General features: G+C 38.2%; 1 pseudogene; it reads right to left on the bottom strand.

Moving 5' to 3' along the window:
- Positions 1-10,691: 10,691 nt before the first annotated feature.
- On the bottom strand, positions 10,692-11,771 carry LOC136393480 (cytosolic 5'-nucleotidase 3A-like; annotated as a pseudogene).
- Between the last annotated feature and the right edge of the window lie 2,879 nt (positions 11,772-14,650).

The raw sequence follows: 14,650 nt of genomic DNA, 5'->3' as shown, positions 1-14,650 counted from the left end.
AGGTACTCAACTCATGGACCTGGGTTTTAAAGAGCATTTTATGAATTTGACTCCACAGGCAAGAGAAGTGAAGGCAAAAATTAATGAATGGGACTACATCAGACTAAGAAGTTTTTGCTCAGCAAGAGAAACTGATAACAAAATAAACAGAAAGCCAACTAAATGGGAAATGATATTTTCAAATAACAGTTCAGATAAGGGCCTAATATCCAAAATATACAAAGAACTCATAAAACTCAACAACAAACAAACAACCAATCCAATAAAAAAATGGGAAGAGGATATGAACAGACACTTCTCCCAGGAAGAAATCCAAATGGCCAACAGATATATGAAAAGATGCTCATCTTCTTTAGCTATTAGAGAAATGCAAATCAAAACGGCAATGAGATACCACCTCACACCTGTTCGATTAGCCATTATTAGCAAGACAGGTAATAGCAAATGTTGGAGAGGCTGTGGAGAAAAAGGAACCCTCATCCACTGTTGGTGGGAATGTAAAGTAGTACAACCATTATGGAAGAAAGTATGGTGGTTCCTCAAAAAACTGAAAATAGAACTACCTTATGACCCAGCAATCCCTCTACTGGGTATATACCCCAAAAACTCAGAAACATTGATACGTAAAGACACATGCAGCCCCATGTTTATTGCAGCATTATTCACAGTGGCCAGGACATGGAAACAACCAAAAAGCCCATCAATAGATGACAGGATAAAGAAGATGTGGCACATTTACACTATGGAATACTACTCAGCCATAAGAAATGATGACATCGGATCATTTACAGCAAAATGGTGGGATCTTGATAACATGATACGAAGTGAAATAAGTAAATCAGAAAAAACCAGGAACTGCATTATTCCATACGTAGGTGGGACATAAAAGTGAAACTAAGAGACATTGATAAGAGTGTGGTGGTTACGGGGGGGAGGGGAGAATGGGAGAGGGAAAGGGGGAGGGGGAGGGGCACAAAGAAAACAAGATAGAAGGTGACAGAGGACAATCTGACTTTGGGTGATGGGTATGCAACATAATTGAACAACAAGATAACCTGGACTTGTTATCTTTGAATATATGTATCCTGATTTATTGATGTCACCCCATTAAAAAATAAAATTATTTAAAAAAAAGGACACTGAAATCATAAAAAATAATTAGACAGAAACGACAAACACAATATCAGAAATGAACACTACACTAGAAGGAATTAAAAGTAGGCTGGATGAAGCAGAGGATCAAATCAGTAAGTTAGAGGACAAGATAAGCAAAAGCACAGAAGCAGAACATCAAAAAGAAAAGAGGATCAAAAAGTCTGAGGAAACTCTAAGAGAACTCTGTGACAACATGAAGAGAAACAACATCCATATCAAAGAGGTTTCTGAAGAAGAAGAGAAAGAACAAGGGATAGAGAACCTGATTGAAGAAATCATAGCTGAAAACTTCCCTAAATTGATGAAGGAAAAAGTCACACAAGTTCAAGAAGCACAGAGAATCCCTTTAAAGAGGAACCCAAAGAGATCTACACCAAGACACATCATAATTAAAATACCAAAGCTAAGAGATAAAGAAAAAATACTAAAAGCTGCAAGGAAAAAGCAGTCAATTCCTACAAAGGAGCCCCCATAAAGATAACATCTGACATTTCAACAGAAACACTTGAGGCCAGAAAAGAATGGCAAGAAATATTCAAAGTAATGCAAAACAAGAGCCAACAACCAAGACTTCTTTATCTAGCAAGGCTATCATTTAAACTTGAAGAAGAAATAAAAGGCTTCCCAGACAAAAAAAATAGGAAAAAAAAACCTCAAGGAATTCATTACAACCAAACCAATGCTGCAAGAAATGTTAAGGAGCCTGTTGTAAACAGAAAAAGAGGGGGAGGAAATCTAGTAAAAGAGGAATGTAAATTTAAAGAACAAAATGGCAATAAACAACAACTACATATCAATAATAATCTTAAATGTAAATGGATTAAATGCCCCAATCAAAAGACACAGGTTATCTGCATGGATAAGAAAACAGGGCCCATACATATGCTGTCTATAAGAGACCCACCTCAAAACAAAAGATACACATAGACTGAAAGTAAAGGGATGGAAAAAAATATTTCATACAAATGGAAATTTAAAAAAAGCTGAGGTAGCAATACTTATATCTGACAAAATAGACTTTAAAACAAAGGATATAGTAAGTGATAAAGAAGGTCACAACATAATGATAAAGGGAGCAATACAACAGGAAGATATAACCTTTATAAACATCTATGCACCTAATATAGAAGCACCTAAATATATAAAGTGGACTTTGATGGACATAAAGAGTGAGATCAACAGCAATACTATAATAGTAGGGGATTTCAATACCTCACTAACATCACTGGATAGATCCTCAAGAAAGAAAATTAACAAAGAAACAGCAGCCTTAAAGGACACACTAGATCGACTGGATTTAATAGATATCTTCAGAACCTTTCACCCCAAAGCAGCAGAATATACATTCTTTTCAAGTGCTCATGATCACATTCTCTAAGATAGACCACATGTTAGGACACAAAATGAGTCTTAATAAATTTAAGAAGATTGAAATCATATCAAGCATCTTCTCTGATCACAATGGCATGACACTAGAAAGCAACCACAATAGAAAAACTGAAAAACATTCAAACACTTGGAAACTAAATAGCATATTTTTAAATAACAAATGGGTTAACAATGGGATCAAGGAAGAAATCAAAAATTTCCTTGAAACAAATGAAAATGAATATAAACAACTCAAAATTTATGGGACACAGCAAAAGCAGTCCTGAGAGAGAAGTTCATAGCATTACGGGCATACCTTAAGAAGCAAGAAAAAGCTCAAATAAACAACTTAACCCTGCAACTAAAAGAACTAGAAAAAGAACAACAAGAAAAACCCAGAGGATGTAGAAGAAAGAAAATAATAAAGATTCGAGCAGAAATAAATGACATAGAGGCTAAAAAACAATAAAGAAGATCTATGAAACCAAGAGCTGGTTCTTTGAAAAGGTAAACAAGATCGATAAACCTTTAACCAGACTCACCAAGAAAAAAGGAGAGAGGACTCAAATAAATAAAATTAGAAATGAGAGTGGAGAAGTAACAACTGACACAGCAGAAATACAAAGGATTGTAAGAAAATACTATGAAGAACTGTATGCCAAAAATTAGACAACCTAGGTGAAAGGGACAAATACCTTGAAACATATAATCTTTCAAAAATCAATCTGGAAGAATTAGAAAACCTAAACAAGCTGATTACAGCAATTGAGATTGAAACACTTATCAACAAACTCCCAGCAAACAAAAGCCCTGGGCCAGATGGCTTCACAGGAAAATTCTACCAAACATTCAAACAAGAACTAACTCCTATTCTTCTCAAGCTATTTCAAAAAATTCAAGAGGAGAGAAGACTTCCAACCTCCTTTTATGAGACAAGTATAATCCTCATTCCAAAAGCAGGCAAACACAATACAAAGAAAGAAAACTATAGGCCAATGTCCCTGATGAATTTAGATGCTAAAATTCTCAACAAAATATTAGCAAACCAGATCCAGTAATACATAAAAAAAATCATACATGATCAAGCGGGATTTATTCCAAGGAGGCAAGGCTGGTACAATATTCACTAATCAATCAGTGTGAATCATCACATAAACAAAAGGAAGGACAAAAAACAAATGATAATATCAATAGATGCAGAAAAAGCATTTGATAAAATCCAGCACCCATTTATGATCAAAACTCACAGCAAAGTGGGAATACAGGCAACATACCTCAACATGATAAAGTCCATCTATAACAAACCCACAGCCAACATCATACACAATGGGCAAAAATTAAAAGCAATCCCCTTAAGATCTTAGGATACAATATTTAAAATAATAATTGCAGCATATTATATGTTTTTCCCCCAGAAAAAAAAAAGCAAAGTATAAAATGGTGGTATCAAGTTGGCTTTTAGGAATATCCAGATCCTCCTGAGAGTCACTTATAATACAAAGTTTAATAGATTAAGCATACTTCTCTCAAAGAGGTTAGCAACCTAAGTGTATGACTTGAAATTTGGACAAGGCTTTGCAAGGACCTCATGCTACCCACCATTGTGCCTTAGATTTTAGCCCACAAGTGTTGGCTCAGTAATAAACTCAAGATTGGAAAGAAAATTTGCCTAAAATGTTTAAACTAGACTTAATAAAAAAAAAAAAACAGTGATTCATTTAAAAAAAAGAAAAATAAAAAAAAAGAAAGTTGTCTGTAGAAAAACTTCCCTCATCTTCAAAGAGCAGTCAGTCTTTTGTTCTATTTCAGGCCTAACTGATTGGATGCAGCTCACCCATCTTGTGAGGGTCAGTCTGCTAACTCAAAGTCCATCTATTTAAATTTTCAGCTCAGCCAAAACACTCTCACAGAAACATCCAGAATAATGGTCGCATATATTTAGGCAGCATGGCCCAGCCTAATTAACACATAAAATAAACTGCCAAGCCCAGGTGGGTGGCTCAATGGATAAGTCATCAGAGGTCACGGGCTTGACCCCTGGTCAGGGCACATAAAAGAAGCAGTGAGTACACACCTAAATAGAACAACTAAGTGGAAAAATGAATTGATGCTTTTCTCTCCTTCTTTTCTCTCCCTCTCTCTCTCTCTAAAATCAATGGAAAAAATTTTTTTAAATTAACTGACATACTGGCCCTGGCTGGTTGGCTCAGTGCCTAGAGAATCAGCTCAGCATGTGGACATCCCGGGTTCTATTTCCAGTCAGGGCACACATGAGAAGCAACCATCTGCTTCCCTTCTCCTCCTTCTCCCGCTTCTCTGTCTTCACCTCACAGCCAATGGCTCGATTGGTCTGAGCATCAGCCTCAGGTGCTTAGGATAACTCAGTTGATTCAAGCATTGGCCCTAGAGAGGGGTTTCTAGGTGGATGCCCTCCTCTCACTTAAAATAATAATAATAAAAAAATTAACTGACATACTGTGCTGCAAGAGCTGGGCACGGGACAAGCCACATGTCTTCCAAGAGCAAGTTACTGTGAAAGTGCCCACACCGCAGGAGCTGGGCTCTGAGGAAGATGAGTATGCTACAGGAGCCACAGGTGCTTGCCACAACCAGTGCGGGGAAGTGGAGACCAGAGTGGGGGCGACGAGGGATGAAGGAAAACACAGAGACATAGATCAAGTTTGGGCCAGGTGGGACATTGTGCTCTGACAGAGACACAATGACTCCAAGCCTGTTTTCAGGCTGGCAATCTCTTGGGGCTTCGAACCTGGGTCCTTCGTTATCCTAGTCCGACACTCACCCATTGGGTCACCACTGGTCCTGCTTTTGGTGTCAATGCCACAAACAGCCTTCAAGTTGTTTCAGTGAGCGACCTTGCTTTGCCAGGTCACTCAAGGCCGAGGAGGGCCCTTCCTCTGCTCTCAGCTGCAGGTAGGCTGGACACATTCAGATGCAGTGGCTCTCTACAGATGCTGACGACCAAGGCACTGGAGTATTGTGTGTGCACTCACCCCTCTACTCCAATGCTCTTCCCCATGGAACCTCCGCCTAAGGTGCCAAAAGTAGCTTCATTGCCATGCCAGCATCCCCAGATGGGCCCCAGACAGGGGTTGCTGGGTGGATCCAGTTGGGGCACATGTGAGAGTCTGTCTCTCTACTTCACTTTTATCTTTGTCCATGAGACTCAGTTTTATATTCTACCTATGTGTGAAATCATAGTTCTTAGCTTTTTCTGATTTACTTATTTCACTCAATATAATGTTCTCAAAGTCTACCCATGTTATCATTAATGGTAATATGTTATCATTTCTTATGGCTGAATAACATTCCATTGTACATATGTACCACATCTTCTTTATCCAATTTTCTATTGAGGGATATTTTGGTAGTTTTCATGTCTTGGCCACTGTGAATAGTGCTACAATAAACATGGGGGTGCATTGTGTCTTTATATACCAATGTTTTCAAGTTTTGGGGTACATACCCAGTAGAGGAATTGCTGGGTCATATGGTAGCTCTATTCTTTTTTTTTTTTTTTTTTTTCTGAAGCTGGAAACGGGGAGAGACAGTCAGACTCCCACATGCGCCCGACCGGGATCCACCCGGCACGCCCACCAGGGGCGAAGCTCTGCCCACCAGGGGGCGATGCTCTGCCCCTCCGGGGCGTCGCTCTGCCGCGACCAGAGCCACTCTAGCACCTGGGGCAGAGGCCAAGGAGCCATCCCCAGCGCCCGGGCCATCTTTGCTCCAATGGAGCCTTGGCTGCAGGAGGGGAAGAGAGAGGACAGAGATGAAGGAGGGGGAGGGATTGGAGAAGCAAATGGGCGCTTCTCCTATGTGCCCTGGCCGGGAATCGAACCCGGGTCCCCCGCACGCCAGGCCAACACTCTACCACTGAGCCAACCGGCCAGGGCAGTAGCTCTATTCTTAGTTTTTTGAGGAACCATCATATTTTCTTTCATAATGGATGTACCAGTTTACATTCCCACCAGCAGTGAATGAGTGTTCCTTTTTCTCTACAACTTCTCCAACACTTGTTATTACCTGTCTTATTGATAATATTCGAAGTAACGTGTGTGAGGTAGTATCTAATTGTGGTTTTGATTTGCATTTCTCTAAGAGCTAGTAAAGATGAGCATCTTTTCATATATCTGTTGGCTACTTGTATGTCTTCTTGGGAGAAGTGTCTATTCAGGATCTCTCCCCATTTTTTAATTGGATTGTTTGCTTGTTGCTGAGTTTTGTGAGTTCTTTATATATTTTGGATAGTAACCCCTTATTGGATCTGTTATTTTCAAATCTCCCATTTGGTTGGCTGCCTATTTGTTTTGTTGTCAGTTTCTTTTGCTGTGAAGAAGGTTTTTAGTTTGATATAGTCCCATTCATTTATTTTTGCCTTTACTTTCCTTGTCTCTGGGGTCAAATTCATAAATTGTTCTCTATGGCCAAGGTCCATGAGCTTAGTTTAGTACCTATGTTTTCTCCTATGTAATTTATTGTTTCAGATCTTATATTTCGGTCCTTGATCCATTTTGAATTAATTGTTGTGCAGGGAACAAACTATAGTCAAGTTTCATTCTTTTATGGCTTTCATTTTCCCAGCACCATTTATTGAAGAGGCTTTTTTTTTCTCCATTGTGTGATTTTAGCTACTCTGTTGAAGATCATTTGTCCATATAGTATATATGTGGTTTTATTTCTAGGCTGTCGATTCTGTTCCATCGGTCTGTATGTCTGCTTTTCTGTTTTGATTATCATGGTTCTATAGTATAATTTAAAGTCAGGTTCATTCTTTTTTCTCAGGATTGCTTTGGCTCTTCAGGGTTTTTTATGGTTCCATACAAACCTGGTGATTTTTTGTTCTATTTCTTTAAAAAATGACATTGGGATTTTAATGGGAATTGCATTAAATTTGTATGTTGCTTTGGGTAATATGGCCATTTTAACTATGTTGACCCTTCCAATCCATGAATATGGAATATTTTTCCATTTCATTGTGTCTGTTTCAATTTCTTGCCTTGATGCTTTGTAGTTTTCAGTATATAGGTCTTTCACATCCGTTGTTAAGTTTATTCCTAGGCACTTTTTTCTTATTGCAATTGTAAAAGAAATTGGGTTTTTTTTAGTTCATTTTCTGATGTTTCATTGTTGGCATATAGGAAAGCAGTGGACCTTTGTATATTGATTTTGTATCCTGCAAATTTACTGTATTGGTTTATTGTTTCTAATAGTTTTTTGGTGGTCTTTGGGATTTTCTATATACAGGATCATGTCATCTGCAAAAAATGATACCTTTACTTCTTCTTTCCTTTTATTTCTTTCTCTTGCCTGATCGCTCTGGCTAAAACTTCCAGAAGTATGTTGAATAAAAGTGGAGAGAGTGGGCAGCCTTATCTTGTTCCTGATTTTAGAGGAAAAACCTTCATTTTTTCACTATTTAGTGTGATGTTAGCTGTTGGTTTGTCATATATGGCCTTTATTATGTTGAGGTACTTTCTTTCTATACCCATTTTATTGAGTGTTTTAAACATAAAGGGATATTGTATCTTATCAAATGCCTTTTTCACATCTATTGATGAGATCATATAATTTTTGTTCTTTGTCTTGTTGATGTGGTGTATTACATTGATCGATGTGCATATGTTGAATAACCTTTGTGCCTGGAATGAATCCCACTTGATCATGGTAAATTATTTTTTAATGTGTTGTTGTATTTGATTTGCTAGTATTTTATATAGGATATTTGCATCTGTATTCATTAGAGATATTAGTCTACAGTTTTCTTTTTTTGTGTTGTCCTTGCCAGGTTTTGGTATGAGGGCTATGTTGGTCGGCCTCATAAAATATGTTAGAGAGTATGGCCTCTTCTTCTATTTTTTGGAAGACTTTGAGAAGGCTAGGTACCAAATCTTCTTCAAATGTTTGGTAGAATTCACTAGTGTAGCCATCTGGTCCTGGACTTTTATTTTGGGGGAAGTTTTGATAGTTTTTTCTATTTCCTCCCTGCTTATGGGTCTATTTAGGTTTTCCACTTCTTAAAACCAATAAAAAAGAGAGAAACAATAAGTATACATTGTTCTGATATTGAAAATTATATTGTAAAAAAAATTCAGATTCTATCAAAAGCAGTAATTCAATAAAAAAAAAAAAAAGATAAGCCTGACCATATTGGCACAGTGGAAAGTGTGTCAATCTGCAATGCTGAAGTTGCCAGTAAGAAATTCTAGGTTTGCTTGATCAAGTCACATGTGACAAGAAATCAATAAACAACTAAAGTAAAGCAACTATTAGTTGATACTTCTTGCTCCTCGACCCCCACCCCTCTTCTCTCTGTAAAATCAATAAATAAAAAATCTTTTTTTATTTAAAATATCTTTTTTTTGAAAAACTAAATTTCAAATAGAAGCAATAATGAAGGTCTTAGATGAAATAAGTCACTGCCACAAAACCATAGACAATAAACCAATAATAAGTTGTCTTCAATTTAAAAACTATTTAAGGCCCTGGCTGGTTGGCTCAATGGATAGAGTGTTGGCCCATTGTTCAGATATCCTGGGTTCAATCCCAGTCAGGGCACGCATGAGAAGCAACCATTTGCTTCTCTCCTCCTCCCTCTCCTCCTTTTCTCTCACTTCTTCTCTCCTAGCCAGTGGCTCAATTGGTTTGAGCATTGGCCCCTGGCACTGAGGATAGCTCAGTTGATTCAAGTATCGGCCCCAAATGGGGGTTGCCATGTGGATCCCAGTCAGGGTGCATGCGGGAGTCTGTCTCTCTGTTACCTCTACTCTCACTTAAAATAATTAATTAATTAATTAAAAATAAAAGCTATTTAAGATTATATTTTATGAAAATTAGAGATGTCTTGAAATCTTACAAATCATATGTGAAAAAAACTTGATAGATTTTTTTCTCAACTCGGCAATAATCCTAGGAATTTATGTGGTATTATCAGAAACAAGTTGTAAAAGCTGAAGACAAAAACTTTTCTGAACTATTAATAGCAAAAACTAATTTAATTAACAATATCAGCAGAAAGACAGAATTCTCTTTCCAGTTTGTCTATAGAAAATTATTTTAGCCTGACCAGTGGTGACTCAGTGGATAGAGCATCAACCTGGAACACTGAGGTCCCTTGGTTTGAAACCCCCAACGTTCCTAGCTTAACCACAGGATCATCAACATGAACCCAATGTCACTGGCTTGAACAAGGGGCACTGGCTCAGTTTAGCCCCCTGCCTCAGACAAGGCACATATGAGAAACAATCAATGAATAACTAAAGTGAAGCAACTATGAGTTGATGCTTCTTATCTCTCTCCTCTTGCTCTCTCATCCCCTCAACCCCCTTTAAAAAAGTCAATAAAAAGAAAGAAAATTTTTATACAAAATAGTTGTCATAGAAGTAACCAAGATCGCAGATCTAAGAAAACAAAGAAATATAATTAAGCATACAATTGAATCATCCAGCTAATAAAAATGTTGTCATTTTTCTGATTTGTGGTAGTTGCCAATATTTTTTGGCTTTTCTTTTTGTGTTTATTATCAGTGCATCAATATAGAATATTTTATAATGATTATAGACGTGGATACCAAGTTTTTTAAAACACCAAGTGCCAGTATTTTCCGGTAAATTTCAATTTTCTCAAAACAAAATAATGAATATAACACAAAATATTAAACATAACACAATTTCGGGAGATGGTAACACTATCAGCATAATTTTCCCAAATTACAAAAATGGCAATACTTAAAATCATGCACATAGAACTTTCCCAATGTAAAAAAAGATTCCTCAAAAACATCATAGTATTAAACTATAAATTCACACTGGAAATGAAGGAGGTTATTTTTCAAGTTTTGACTTTAAAAAATTTTTAATGTTAAAAATATAATGAGGAGGCGTGTGTTGAGGGAAGAGGTAGAGAAAAAGGAGCTTCCGGTTGATGTATTCAACATGTCTGAAAATAAGAATATATTATAAATTCTTATAATATGTTTATATTATAAATTCTTATAATTTATAAGATATATTTATAATATATCTTATAATTTATCAGAATATATTATAAATTCTTATAATATATTATATTCTTATAATATAAAAAAAGAACACATAAGCAGTTCTTATATCAGTTGCACTCACAGGAGAAATATCTTGAAGAATGCTGGTTTACAGAATCTTCTGCAAGATAGAGTTGGCTACCTCCAATGATTCCTCTTTTACCAAAATAATATTCTGAGTCCATGTACTTTTCAAAAAGCTCACCCACTCTACCATTTAGATATCAAATTTTCAGAATGTGTTGAACATTAGCTATTCCATCTGCCATTCTATAGTCTCCTTGGGAGTCTTCCAGCAGAAATATGTTGCTATTGTCTTTTAGTTGATTGAAATACTCTGTGTTCTTCAATGCACCATGATGTTTGTTAAACACATGAATTATGCCTCCTTTAAATCCTTTGAGCACCTCATTGTCATATAAATCCATGAAGTTGGACTCTACTTTGACATTTGGATTATAAACAAAAGCTTGATGGATAATACCAGCTGAAAATATGAACACAAAAATACTGTGTTGGAGATTATCAAAGAAATTCTCTTATCCTTCTTTGAGCATAACATCAAATTCTGTCACAATTTCTTTGTGTTTAGCTTTTGGTAAAGCCTGTAAAACAAGCAGACCATATGATTGAGTATACTATTTTACTATATAAGGATACTTCTCTTCTACAGTAAAAACAAGATCAATTTCAATAGCTTAATATTTTTCCTTTTGTTGCAATAACTTTTCTCAGCATTCATCTGAAACCAGCTTACAGTTGTCAACGACCTTTTAAAATGTTGGGCATCTTTTCCCTTTGTAAGAAAATCTACTCAGTGCATATTAAAGTCTGCTTTTATCTGAACCTTGACAGCTCCTCCTTTGATAAGACCATAGATAATCTCTTCTACTCTTGTAGGGCTCTTGATGAGAACCAAACTTTTCTGGAATTCTGGCATTATTTTCACATGTACAGCAGAATCTTATTTAGTCATTTCTTAGTTATCCAATTCTCCTTAAGGCACTCTGAGTTCTTTTGTTCTTGAATTTGCCTAAAACAACAGCATAGGTAGTAAGCAATATCCATAGATGCAGGCTTTAGATATAGGCATCTCAATGATCTTGGTCTTTCAACCCTGCTTCCCCTTCAAGGTGTATATGTACTGGGCAAGCACCCTCCACGCCACCAAGATGCCCTCACTGGCTGACGCTCCTTAGAGCACCCACCATCACAGCACTGTCCATGGACAGAGCCTGTGCACCTCGCGGGACAAAAAGCATCTGCCAACTTTTTGAAATTTCTGATTTGCTATATTCTTTTTCTCATTCTATATAAATAAAATTTTACATTTTTGTTTAATTTTGAATTTGTAATTTCATAACCTATTTCTGAAAGGAGTGTTCCCATAAAGTTTTGGGCCCACAAACTCTATATCTAACCTGACACTCTCACCCATTTTGTTCATGACTTTGCCTATACCATAGCTTCTGCCTGGTGTCCCCTCTACCTTTTCTCTGCCTAGATAGTTCTTAACCCTCCTTCAAGGCCTGATCAAAAGGCATGTCCTCTGTGAAGACTTCCCTCTCTAACTATTTCAAGAAGATACATTCTTGCCACTCTCTGGCTTTCCCTGCTGGCCCTACAATTGCCTCTATGCAGGAACCTCCTCTCACTCGGAAGCAAGCTCCCTGAACATGCACTGGGTCTGACCCATGTTGACAGCATCCTCCCATCCCACAACAGGAGACCACAGAGAACGTGTCTGTGGGATGCAGGCAATGAAGGGATGGGACTGGTGCTAACACAATGGCCCTGGGACCAACAGTACAGGATTCTTCTGTTTGTGTGACACCAGGCAAAATCCTTATGTCTTTTGTCTTTGTCTTCTCATCTATCAAATAACAAAATGAATCAATAACTCTACAGAGAAAATGAATGTGAAAGTCCCTAGCATATACATATAGGGGGTTATATCATTATTGCCAACAGATTCAGGTTTGCTTAGAGGAGACACTGAGAGAAATCCTATGACTCCCAGCCTCCTCCCTTCACCAGCCACACCCCAGTTGACAGAAGTGGGTGTGGCAGTGCAATTTCAGCTTCTATAGGGTGTAACAGCAGCTAAATGGAAAGATTAATGTCAACCACACAATGGGAAGGAGGAGTTCAGCCCCCAACAGTTCCTGAGGCCAGAACCCAGCCCTGAAGTGCACTTGATTTCCTGGATCATTCTCAGCACAGGGGCCATGTCCTTAATCCAGCCCCCTCCCCAAAAAAGTACTTGTTTGAATCAGCTGGAGGTAAACACAATGAAAATTATGAACTGCGTTTCTCTCTGCACCAACTCTGCCTTTAAAATACTGTCAGCACCAACATCTACCCATTGAATTCACATCCTCACCCAAATTCTATCCATACAAATCATGTATAAGAGTTGCTTTTCTTTTCCTGATGCATGTACCCATTTCCCCAAACACTGTTGAGAAGCATGAATAAAGATCAGGATTTGATTTGTAGCAAGAAGACTGTGCATGGCTGTTGGGCAGATAAAATATATTATGCTCACTTTGTTAAAGATAACACGAGGAGGCCATCGCCCAGGTGATATTAATGTGTGTTGGGGTGGGCTAAAGGCAGGCAGAATCCTTGTAGCCTGGGGCTTGGTTTTGGGATTAAGCCTTTCCTACCCTTTTTGATGTGGGGTGGTACAATCCATTCATGCCTCAGAAAGTGACTTTGTATTAGAGACTTCCCTATTTTGTATATTGGATTAAGGGTTTGGATTTCCACACTATAAAATGGGGGCAGAACGAGAGCTTGCCCTCTTGGTTCCTGGGATGACTAGCATGAGAGAGCAGAGGGAGCAGAGCAGAGAGCAGAAAGAGGCCATGTGGCCAGGAGAAGCAGCCAAGATGGCGGAGTGCTGAGTGAGATGCCAGTTTGTGCAGTTTGACGCTGGAGAAGGAAGGAGATGGGGAACTGAGGAGAATAAGTCTGGTGAGCTAGAAACCTTTGATTCTAGGAAACTCGGATAAATCAGTAGCTTTGTGAGCACTGAATGTGATTGGGTTTTGGAGCCCAGTGTGTGTTTTTACTTGCCCGTCGGGTGCAAGCTAGGATTAAAGATGAAGGCCCATCAGTTCTTGGCTCCGTTGTTTCTTTACCGACTGTCCGAATCCAACACGAACCTGCATGGGCTGGGCTGCTCTGATGGTGGTCCTGGCCGTGGCTTCTGGCTTTACAATGGCTCTACTCCCAGAGACTCTGGAGTAACCAGCTGCTGGGTTTAGCAATTCTGCTCCCTGCCTAACTCTTCTCCCCATTCCATTGACCGATGGACAGGCCTTATCTCCCTTGCAAGTCATTGCAGTACAGACTCTATGGCTGATTTGTCTTTAGAAACTATCCTCCCTTCTCCCCTCAGGAAAAGGAGTGAGATTGCAAAGGTATATAGCATGGTCTCAGGAAAGCCTCAACCCTGGAGCCCAAGCAAATATCCACGTTCAAAACTCAAGAATGTGCTTATTAGCTGCATGATCTTGGCCAAATTATCTAACCTCTCTTTGCCTCGGTTTCATAATCTGTAAAACAGGGAAATTACATTATCTCCTCCATAATGTTGTGAGGATTAAGTAAATTAATGCTATAAAGCATTTAGAACAGTGCCAAATATTAGTATACACCCTTTAATTATTGGCTACTTCCTCTAAGATATAGTACCATGCTGGCAGGGATTTCTACCTGTTTTGTTTACTGCTGTACCCCCAATATCCAGAATGGTCCCTGGAATATAGTGAGTTTTAAATAACTATTATATCAATAACATTTAGTGAATGACTCTTCTCTCTAGGCAAGTATTGAGGAGACAGGGCCGCTGGTCTAACTGGAGAACACCACTGCAGCAATCTGAGAACACAGTCATTTGTTTACTTATTCAACAAATATTCACTGAGCGCCCATCTCGTACTAGACACTGTGTAAGACCCTTTCTGACATGTTTATGTGAATTAGCCAACTATTGCAAACCAAAGTTCTCCACCTCTCCTCATTTAGTTCCCCTGCATCTTTTAACTCCAGCCCAGGCCC

The sequence above is a fragment of the Saccopteryx leptura genome, chromosome 2 (genome assembly GCF_036850995.1).
Source record: "Saccopteryx leptura isolate mSacLep1 chromosome 2, mSacLep1_pri_phased_curated, whole genome shotgun sequence".
In the NCBI taxonomy this organism is placed as follows: domain Eukaryota; kingdom Metazoa; phylum Chordata; class Mammalia; order Chiroptera; family Emballonuridae; genus Saccopteryx; species Saccopteryx leptura.
The sequence above is the reverse complement of the archived record's forward strand: the minus strand, read 5'-3'. Positions and strand labels throughout refer to the sequence as shown.